The 7,045-nt window shown below is 38.5% G+C and overlaps 1 non-coding gene across 1 annotated transcript; it reads left to right on the top strand.

The window, feature by feature from the left end:
* Positions 1-5,738: 5,738 nt before the first annotated feature.
* On the top strand, positions 5,739-5,931 carry LOC121878824. The gene has a single exon (XR_006091232.1). It is a non-coding gene; the product is annotated as a U2 spliceosomal RNA (small nuclear RNA).
* Positions 5,932-7,045: the final 1,114 nt, after the last annotated feature.

Here is a 7,045-nt window from a genome sequence, read left to right on the forward strand (position 1 = left end):
GTCCCTTGGATTTTCCATATATTCCAAAACAGAGTCAAGAATGATCGTCATTCCCTACATTTACTACATTCTCTTTAGAAACCGAACCAACTCTATTTCCTTACAGACAATGATTACCATTTTGCTCTAGATTGCTATCCACAAAAACATTATTGGATTCCGTCTCTACTAACGTTTAATTTTCTTTTAAATTATCTTTATTAACAACAGCAACATCACTACAGTATATGCACAAGATTCACGAAGCATTTCTTGGATATCCCAATACTGCTTTGTTTGAACTCATCGATCTCCTCTACGGAGTTCTACTAGATTGTTAGGGGCTATATATTGCCCCTCAGCTACCACACGTCCTCTGTGTTGCCCATTACGTATTTCCATACGCTTTTCCTGTACACATTTACAGCACTGGGTGTCCCTGCAACATCGCCCCTTACAGTGTCACCTTTTTATCCTCTTGATAGTGGATTGAGCTTTATTGCACTGATGATTCGGTTTTTTAGACACACCCAGGAGCTGGCATTGTGAGCACCCCCACAATTTCAGCATTTTGGTAATTTTCCTTCGCTTAAGTTTATCTCACATACCTTTAGATTCATGCATTTTTCCACAGAATCTACATCGTGAAAAATTATTATAGCATTTGATATGTGCCCCCACTTGCAACACTTATAGCATATTAGTGGAGATTCGTTGTCGACAGCAACCCGTTTATATCCCAAACATCTCACAACTAAGAGGTTATCAAAGTTTTGAATTACCAGCTGATTTGACTGTAAATTGTAGAGGTTTGACGACTTATATCAAAGATGATATTCCAGCATCTTTTCATTCCGCTCTAAAAATAAACGGTACCGAGTATTTGTGTGTTAGTATTACGCTTCAAGATGCTACACTGTTCATTATTAATGCTTATGTGCATGCTGACTCCTTGACAGCTGATGATCTGCCGGACATTATTTTTGCTGATGATTGTTTACTAATTGGTGATTTGAACGCTAGGCACATCAATCTTGGCAGTAGAGGTTCTCAAAATCACAATGGAATGGTTCTGAAAAATATCGTAGACTCTATAGAAGATGCTAGGGTCCTCTGAGCTGGTGAGCCGACACATGTTAAAGGGGGTAGACTTGATTATGCAATACTTTTTAATATGTTAGATGTGCATGCAAATTTGAATATTGTGGATCCGCTTTTGAGTGATCAATTTGCAATTAAATTGAAGCTTCATTTGAACAAAAATTTTTATGTTAACAATAGGAAAAGGCATACAATAACAGTAGGCCAACATAGTGAATTGGTAGCCAAAGTCGGCGAGTGGTATAAAGCGTACAAAAAGCTTGGAATTAAAGTTGAAAACATATTTTATGATGATTTGTTAGTAGTGATTGATTCCATTTTGAATAAGCCAAGGAGACAGTATGGATATAACACAAAACCTAAGCCTAGGTATTATAATGATAAGATTATAAAGGGGTGGAATAAGTTACTGAGGAAATGTCATAGTAAGTGGAGTAAAGATCCTAGCAATGAAAAAAACCGGAAAACTCTGATTGAAGTGGCAGAGTGTACAACAGAGTTCAATCAGAAAGCCAGAAGTATGTATTGGAGTGGTTTTTTGAGAGAGATTGCTCAATCAAAATTTTTGAATCAGGTTTGGGATGGTGTGAATAGGGTAAGAGGAGTCAAGAAGAAATTTAATGTTCATCCCAATCCAAACGCCAAAGCTAATGAACTAATGAATAAGTGGGCGTATGCATCTAATTATGAGTGTCTCCCATGTAATGTTCAGATTTACTTGAGGAATTCAAGATCTATGAAGCGAAGGTTGGTGAATATCCAAAGTACTGAAAGTGAGGAAACCTGTGTTCCTTTTATTAAGGATGAAATTCTGAATGCTGTAAAGAGAGGGAAGTCTAGTGCTCCTGGCAGGGATGGTTTAACTTATGATGTTATCAATTATCTTATAAGTATGGAGGACAACCCAATTCTAGATCTCTTTAATTTGTCATATGAAAATGGAAGACTGCCAGTGAAATGGACAATGGCACTCATTGTTCCTATGCCTAAGGGCAATAATGATTATAGACCCATATCCTTAACATCTTGTCTATCAAAAATGATGGAGTGAATGGTATTAAATAGATTATTGTACAAAATTGATGGTTTCTTGTTTAGTAATTTGTTTGGATTTTTAAAGGGTAAAAGCACTACAGATTGTGTGATTAAATGTCTTAGTAATGCTAATGTCAATTGTAGACTGTTTGTAGACCTTAAAGTGCCTTGATACAAATAAGGAGGTGATCTTAGAAACTCTTGTATGTAAAGGTATAAAAGGGAAATTATTGATGTGAATTACAGATTACTTAACAGAAAAGCGAATGTCTGGTTTCAAGGTCATGAATCGGAAGAAAAAGTCTCGGGTTGGGTACCCCACAAGGTGGCGTTCTTAGCCCTATGCTTTTTAATATTCTTATGGACAGAATAGCTAGTTACAAATTCCAGGGTCCCAAGTAATCATTTATGCTGATGACAATCTGATCCAATGTAAGAATGAGGAAGATATGTCTAGGGTCATTGATCAGCTGCAGTATCTTTGTGTCTCCTTGGGACTGGTCATTAATGAAAATATAACCAAATTTCAGTTAAGGGCGGCAAAAGGAAAAGAATTTTGGCTAAATGGAATAAAATTGCAAAAAGAATCCAGTTACAAATATCTGGGAATGTTTGTGAGTGTAAATAATAATGTTAAGGATCAAATTACTTATGTACCTCTGAAAGTTTTGTCACACAGAGGAAATGGTGTTGGTATACCAGTTTTAAGATCTATGTTCTTAAGTACAGTTAGGAGTATCATTGATTATTCAGCTCCAGTTCTAGCTTCTTACTCAGGAAAAGATCTTAGGCCATTAGAGCTTATTCAGAATGAAGCAATGAGGATTGTGCTTGGTTGTCCAAGGACAACAAGAATAGAGATTATGAGGATGGAGCTAAATTTCCTTAGCATAATACTCAGAATTAGGGAGTTGACTGTCATTTCTACTCTAAGGCTTATTAGGCGTGGTGATGGGTATCTGAATTCTGCTGTTGATAAATTTACTAAAGCAATTACTAGTAATTTTAAGATGAATACATATACTAAAAAACTTTGTCAGATGTTGTGTGAATATAATATTGTAGATTTGTGTGTACCTTTGCCAAGCAAAGTATATTTGAAACCTTGGTTCATGGAGAGTGTATCTGTAAGAATGGATAAGCTAGAGTTTAAAAAAAAAAAGAATGTAATCCTTTTGAGTTACGGCAAATATTCCTTGAGAAAATATCTGAGTACCATAAGGAAAATGTTATTCATATGTACTGTGATGGTTCAGTTAATGGGAATCGGGCCGGATGTAGCATTGTTATTAGGGAATTTTTTTTAATATGGTATTAGTGTTGAAGAAAGAATATCCAAGAGAATTGGGGATAGAAGTTCCAGCACCACTGCTGAACTTCATGCTATATATGTGGGACTTATGAATGCCTTTGTGAGGAAAAAGACAGTTTTTGGGTTTGTTGACAGTCAAAGTGCTCTATTTGCTCTAAATTCTAAAGTGCCTCTTGATGATGATTTAGTTTTAAAATGTAAGTAGTGTATTCATGACAAAAAATCACTTGGATATGATGTTAGTTTTATGTGGATTCCATCCCATTGTGGTATTTATATGAATGAGGTTGCTGATGATTTGGCTAAGCAAAGGTGTGGCAAATAAATTCTAGAATATGATTGTATTTTGGGTATTAAAATAATAAAATCTGGAATGGTAAAAATCCGACAGCAATGGGAAATGGAGAATATTCGGAAAATTTTGAACAATGGTAGTAGTAGTTTGAAACATTATGTTCGAGTTTTGAATCCTACAAGTTCTACTTATGGTAAGGCTTCGGTTAAGTATGATACATTTGTGATGAGACTACGCTTTGGATACAAATATTATTGGCAATATATTGAAGGAACTGATGGCATTCCTTGTAAACTGTGTGGCTATGTAAAGTTTCATACATTATATCATTACATTATGGAATGTAACTGTTTATCAGAATTTTGGGGTGATGGTATTACTGATATTACAGAGATGGTTTGTTATTTAATAATCAAAAATATGGTTAAGAATATTATGAAAAATTTCTGTAAGTTTAACATAAGATTGTAGATTTTATGCATATCTATTTGTTGTATACATATCTTATTTATGATTAGTAGAATGTTAAAGAGCTCTTGTTAAGACTAGTTTTGGGCGGGCTAGTTAGCATGCTAACCAGCTTCTTTTGATGGAATTGTCAATAAATTTTTTGAATTTGAATTTGAATTTGACCCTTGATATGCTTAGAGTCTAACTGCCATTTATTGTTGGGGAAGTAAAGACATGGCCTCCTTTCGAAGAGTTACTGCCATCTAAACCATCAATGGGGTTTACACTGGTTGTACTAATCAAGGTTGAAGAATGACTCGCACCATCAATTTTCCTTCACTTATCCACCAAGTGGGAAATATTATCTTCACTGCCTGTACCCTCTCTATTCCTCCCTTTATTCTAGTTTTTGCTATTAACAACTTTAAACGGCTCCTGTTCTTCACATTCACTGCTGCTAGACAGCTCCAAATCCGTCAACAGTCCTCCAGCAGTACCCTGGGCTACATTGCTGTGACTGCTGTATCCACCACCCAATTCTGTCATTGTAGTAAGCAACCTGCTCGTTGAAGCTCTTCCGCCAGCCATGACCGTACGTGTCCAGCCAGGGACGTGTGGGAGAGCGACCTGCACGTCCGACCAGTACGGCCAGCGTTCCAGAAGATTTGACAAGGACCTCTATAGGTATACGTTGAGATTGAGATAAGAGGATTGACATGTTCTTTTGTGAGATTAATGGCTTTCTTGAATAGACACTGACACTATCTGAACTACAAAACATCAGACTTTGATGTTTGGGCATTAAAATGATCTAATTTTGCAGTATTCAGAAACCTGGCTTTCCCAGGACGCTATCACGGGATGCCACCCGTAATTGGCAGACCTGACACTACTTATTTGACAAGTGTTACCAATAATAAAGAAGGTTGAAGCTTTCTAAACATCACTCACAAAGGATCTTGAATGCTTTAACTGTATTGAGACATATCTAAGTGGACTCAAAACAATGGCGTCCTCTCTCACATTTAAATTCACTTTATAGAGAGGTTGGTGTCAGGAAGTCAGAGAAAATGAACGGCACCCAAGCTTGGGAGCGATGAGAAAACGGATGTCTTAGATGGGAGACTCAATAAAGAAGGCATAGTTACATGTTTTGTGGGCTATTGAGCGCAATATGAATCGTCTGATTCTCCTTTAACTGACGTGTACGGCCGTGGTCATTACGCTAACACTGGTCAATAATATTCATAAAGAAAGAATGAAAAAAAAACGCACCAGCCACCCGCCCGAACAGCGGGCGATTAAGCAAATAAGTGGTTAAATAATAGTGATTTATGTTTGCTTGTTTTTAGATTACATGCTAATATAACAATGAAGTGTAAAGAATAATATAATGATTGGTTAGATAAATACCATTTAGTTATCTATACTTTTAGTTTTATTGTATATGAGTTTGGCGGTTTATCTACAAACAACTCTCGTCACAGACCCTTGTTGCACCAATTTAAAAGCAAGGTAATGTTATTATGCAATGTCCATTGCTTTAATCGCAACAACTTTTTTGACATCGCTTCTCGGCCTTTTGGCTAAGATCAAAGTGTAGTATCTGTTCTTATCAGCTTAGTATCTGATACGATCCCCATGTGGGATCTTCGATATTAAACTGATTTTTGTATCTTGGCGAAGTACTAGGGGCTTGCCCCACCTTTGCCGCGGATTGGCCCGGTATTGCAGTGACTCCGGGATCGGTCCACTCCCCAAGGGGAGAAATTAAATCATTTTATTATACGTAACTTTTGAGTAAGATGGCGACGGACATAGTGTATTATAATCGCTGTACATAGTATAGTATGTCACTTTTACTTTTATCCTCTTCGCCACTAATCGGCTTGTTAGCCGCTTGGGCGATCGGTCACGTCTCTCATTACTTTTCCTTTTCATTTATTTTCTTCACCAAAAGATCGGCTCGCTCGCCGCCCGGGCGATCGGTCACGTCTCTGTCACGCACTGTTGGCAAATACTGAGCAGGCACCGGCTCCTGAATGTACCTGAACCCGCTCCAGTGTTGGTCAAGTCTTGTCTTGAAAGAGCTCACACTCGGTGCCGTCACAACACTCTCTGGTCGATTGTTCCAAGAGTTTACAACCTCTACTCCGAAAAAGTTTGCCTCACAGCTTGACTCCAGGCTTCTTCAATCTTGGAGTTGTGACCTCAGAGGCGAGCACTGCCAGCTCCAAGTAAGAACACTCAACTGAGTAGTGCTCCCTGAGATGCTTATACACCTCAACTAGGTCCCCCCTTGCCCGTCTGTAGTATAAGCTAGGCAAGTTCAGGCGCTCCAATCTCTCAGGGTAGCTGTGGTGCCGAAGTGCAGGCACCAGTCTGGTGGCCCTCCTTTGGACATTTTCAACCAACTGACAGTCCCTAGCATATCTCGGGGACCAGATGGGGTGACAGTACTCTAGATGGGGAAGCACTTCACTCCTGAAGATCGTTACGAAGGACGGACCGTCTAGATATCTAATCGACCTTCTTATAAGACCCAATAATTTATTTGCCTGATTTACCTTCTTCTCGCAATGGCCCGAGAACTTCAGCTCATTGTCAACATACACGCCTAGGTCCTTCTCACATACAGTCTCAACTAGTGCAGTTTCTTCATCCCGTTGGGACATATGATACGCCTCCTTACCGTTGGTACGCCCCAGGTGCATCCTCTTACACTTCGTGACATTGAATCTCAGCAGCCATTTCTTCGACCATTTCTGGAGCCCACAGAGGTCCTTCTGCAGCTCTTCACAGTCCGCTTAGTTCCTAATTTCCCGAAATAACTTGGCGTCATCGGCAAACATTTGTATGGAGGAGTGTACAAC

Source organism: Homarus americanus, unplaced genomic scaffold, assembly GCF_018991925.1.
Source record: "Homarus americanus isolate GMGI-L3 unplaced genomic scaffold, GMGI_Hamer_2.0 scaffold3366, whole genome shotgun sequence".
Classification (NCBI taxonomy): domain Eukaryota; kingdom Metazoa; phylum Arthropoda; class Malacostraca; order Decapoda; family Nephropidae; genus Homarus; species Homarus americanus.